The sequence below is a fragment of the Mandrillus leucophaeus genome, unplaced genomic scaffold, assembly GCF_000951045.1.
Source record: "Mandrillus leucophaeus isolate KB7577 unplaced genomic scaffold, Mleu.le_1.0 Scaffold651, whole genome shotgun sequence".
Lineage (NCBI taxonomy): Eukaryota > Metazoa > Chordata > Mammalia > Primates > Cercopithecidae > Mandrillus > Mandrillus leucophaeus.
Genome location: NW_012107042.1, coordinates 642,622 through 647,008, shown reverse-complemented (window position 1 = coordinate 647,008; position 4,387 = coordinate 642,622). Strand labels below are relative to the sequence as shown.

The 4,387-nt window shown below is 48.6% G+C and overlaps 1 pseudogene; it reads left to right on the top strand.

Moving 5' to 3' along the window:
• Positions 1-4,387, top strand: part of LOC105554637 — a 22,666-nt pseudogene that overhangs the window by 4,607 nt on the left and 13,672 nt on the right.

Below are 4,387 nucleotides of genomic sequence, written 5' to 3'. Positions count from 1 at the left end.
TGGTCTCGATCTCCTGACCTCGTGATCCGCCCATCTCGGCCTCCCAAAGTGCTGGGATTACAGGCGTGAGCCACCGCGCCCGGCCGTTTTTAAACATTTTTAAGAAGTTGTTGGGGGAAGCAAATGTCATGAAATGAGAAAAGGATAGAGAAGGTGATGCTTGCACACAGTGGAAGACTCACAGTAACACAAAACCAGACAGGCAGAGAGCGCCCACATGGGTGAGTCTCAGGCACCACGTGGAGCGACAAAACCAGACATGGAAGTTCCAGATGGGGCAATATTAACCTATGGGGGTAACAACAGAACAGGAGCCACCTCTAGGAGTGGGCATTGGGTGGGAGGGGACCCCAGGGAGTCTTCAGGGGTGCAGGAAATGTTCTTCATCTCAATGTGGGTTGTAATGACACAGGTGCATACATCCATCAAATGTCACCGAGCTGTATTCTGCTTTTTGTGCACTTGACACACATCATTGTGGTGGTTTCACACTTCAGTAAAGAAGGAAATTGACATTTCTTGGTTCTTGCTGTGTGCTAGGCACTGACTTGGTCTGCTTTTAAAAAACCATTCATGCTATGAGCGCCTACTATATCCTAAGCACTATCTAGGTTCTGAGGACTCAGCAATGAACAAAAAAAATTAGGCACAGTCCTTGCCAGATGGTGCTCACAGTTAGTACAGGAGCCAGCATCAAATAACCACATGCATAGAAGAGGAAAGTGACCACAGCAGCAAGTAAAGGGCAGTGCGAGTGTGCGGAAGAAGGACTGCGTCCTACTCTAGGGGGAGTCAGAAAGGCTTCCCCGGGAGATCAGGTTTAGACAGAGGTCTCAGGCTGAGGAGGAATAAGGAGCTAAGGGGCAGGGGCTGGGGAGAAGGGCACGTCATGCAAGGGAACAGCATGTGCAAAGATCCTGTGGCAGGGAGAGGCGTGGCACATTAAGGAGGGCAAGGAGCAGGGCCCTGCTGATGTGAGAGAGCAGGGGGCCTGAAAACAACCATGTGCAGATGGGGAAACTGAGGCTGGAGAGGGGACGTGGCTGCCCTAGGCCTCCAGCCAGCACAGTGGGAGTTGGAAGCCAGCTTTGTCTGCCCTCTCTGCTCCTGAGACAGCGCTTATGTCTACGGGAATGTGGACAGCAAGAGGCTGGGCTGCGACCACCTGCCAGCTGCCCTCACGCTCCTGGTCTCTCAGCTCCACAGGGCCTGTGAACAGGGCTGGCTATGGGATCCTGCCCCAAAGAGCAGTACTGGGATCCCCTTACTGGGCAACTGCATGTCCTGCAAAGCCATGTGCAACCATCAGAGCCAGCGCACCTGTGCAGCCTCCTGCAGTGAGTTCTGGGACCTGAGCCCAGGGGACAGCGTGATCACCCGCCACGCCTGCCCCCAGAGCACCCTCTGGCCCCACAGTCAGGTGGCTGAGGAGAGGGTGGCAGGAGATGTACGGTGTGGCACCTCTTACCCCTCCACCTTCCCGCTCTGGCCACACTGCCTCCTTTCAGTGTCAACCATGCCATGTTCTTTCCTGCCTCAGGTCCTTTGCACGTGCTGTTCCTGCTGCCTGGCATGCATTCCCTCTATCATCTTCCCTCGGCTCCCTCGTACCCAACTTTCAGGTCTCAGCCCAAACATCCGGGGTCTCCTCTGACCACACAGTAGTACTGGGCCCTCCTTTGTACTGCTAGTGTTACTTTCTGTTGAAACTTTTAATTACAGAACTTACCACACAGATACATGGAGAGGACAGCACAGTGATGCCCTCTGCACCCATTAAATGATTCACAGATCGTTTAAATTTGCCTCATACTTTCCCAACCAGTTGTTTTGGCTTGTGTATTTTAAAGCAAAGCCCAAGACCGCATATCATTTTACCTGCAGATACTGGACTATAAAGATCTGTAAAACAACCCAAATATCCTGCTACTGCCAGCAATCATGTATTAACATCATCTAATATTCAGGCCAGATCCAATTTTCCCTGATTGTCTTGAAAATTATCCATTGCTTGCTGTTCTTTTTCATAACCTGTTCTTTTCCTTGGTAGAACTTGCCACGGTTTGCTGTTTTGTTCTTTCACGTCTGACTCAACCACTAGACTGGGAGCTCCCTGGGGGCAGGAACCATGTCTGACTTGAGCCTAGCACAGTGCCTGACACATAGTTCGGTCCTTCATGAATACTTGTTGAGGGGAACTCAGAGAGGCTGAGTGACTTACCCAGGATCACACAGCTTAAAAGCAGAGATGTCAGGGTTTGAACCCAGGACTCTGACTCCTAAATCATGCCCTGAACCATTACCCATTAATAAATTAGAATGTTCGTATTGGTTCATCCTACAAACATAGATGGAGTGCTCCAGCCCCAAGGAAATAGGAATCTGACTTGGCCCTTCAAGGACAGTGTCTTCTTATGGGAGAAATGACTACGTGTCAAGGTAGAAAGCCACAGTCGGGGCTGGGTGCGGTGGCTCATGCCTGTAATCCCAGCACTTCAGGAGGCCAAAGCGGGCAGATCATCTGAGGTCGGAAGTTCGAGACCATCCTGACCAACAAGGAGAAACTGTCTCTACTAAAAAAATAGAATACAAAATTAGCCAGGTGTGGTGGCGGGTGCCTATAATCCCAGCTACTGGGGAGGCTGAGGCAGGAGAATCTCTTGAACCCAGGAGACGGAGGTTGCCGTGAGCTGAGATCATGCCATTGCACTCCAGCCTGGGCAACAAGAGTGAAACTCCATCTCAAAAACAAAAAAAAAAGGCCACAGTCAGGAGAGACCACCTTCAGCTGGGGGTGGGGGGGGTAGGGAGGTGTCCCTGAAGGACGCACCATCAGAGGCAGATTGTTAAGAGGCCACAGAATGCAGAAATCAGATGAGGGGGAAGAGTGCCTGGAAGAGAGGGCAGCATGAGTGGAGGTGGGAAACGCAGTGGGGAAAACTGAGTCCTGGGTGGGGGCAGGGTGGGGTGTGAGGTCAGGCAGGGAGGGTCAGTGGTCTGGGGCACTCAGGCACCACCTGCAACAGCCATGCTGGGACCACTGAGGAGGGGAGGAGGTCACAGAAAGCCCCAAGGACAGCACTGCTGGGCTGACTCTGTGCCAAGAGTGGAGGTATCAGTTCCTGTGCAGTTCACTGGAGCTCTGGGGATATGGCAGGGCCAGAGCAGGGGACGGCCCCATGTGGGCCACCTGAGTTTTCCTCCAGATTCCAACTCCATCATCTTTTAGGTCCTTCCTTTACTCTGTCAAATACGCAAGGACAGGTGTGTATTTACTTTGTGAAGAGGCTCAAATGAATATTCTACTCAAGCCTTCCATTAAGTGAGCATTTATTTAGTATGTGTCAGGCATTGTGCTGGGCACTTCAGCTCTGCCAACAACCCTAAGAAGTCAGTACTGTTATTTTCTCTATATTGGAAATGAGGAAACTGAGGCACGGAGAGGCTGTGACCACACTGGCTACAAATGGTACAGCCGAGGAAGGCTCTGAAATTTGGGTTCTTATCCACTATCCTGCACTGCCTCTGAAATGTATCCTTAAAATATCTCTGTGAGCCATATTTTCACATAAATACCTTATTCTAAAGACAAAGGAAACTTGCCTGTTTTCCATAAAAACTTTCATGTGGAAATATTCTGAGGCGTTGGATAAGGTAATTGATTGTCCTAAACAGATTTCTGTTCAAAGTTGGGTCCGCTGTGCTCTCTTAAGGCAAATGTGATTGGGCTTTAGTTTCCTTGGCTTCTGCGCCTTGGCACTGATACTTGTGTAAGCTGCTGTAGTTGTCATTTAGCATTAAGAGAGAAGAAACACTATTCATGTGAACTTTTCCACCTTCCTTCCAGCCCCCTGCCCCAACTTGCTAAAGAGGATTCTGGCTTTTCTCCTTCATTCCTTAGGCTGATTTGAAATATATTTCTCCTTGATGAGGCTTGAAAAATGCAAGTAAAGGTCTTATGTAACAATGTAATCTAGATCTCAATTTTAAATGATAACTGAAAAATCTTCATATGTTTGGAAACTAAGAAATGCACTTGTAAATAACCCATAGGTCAAAGAAGAAATAATAATGAAAAATAAGTACATTTTGAACTAGACATAGGAAAAATACATCAAAATGCAATGCAGCTAAAATAGCACTTAGAGGACAATGCATAGTCTTCAATGTGTATATTGTAAAAGTACTTGGCTTAAGGGATTGCTTTTTGGGAATTTAACCATAATTTCTTTTTTACTTTGATATGGCCAAACCCAGAGCTCCCGTCAGTCTGTGTTACCTGGTAGTATCATGCACTTCTGTCTCCCAGGGTCACTTAGAGGACAATGCACAGTCTTCAATGTGTATATTGTAAAAGTACTTGGCTTACTCTGGAATTGCTTGCTGG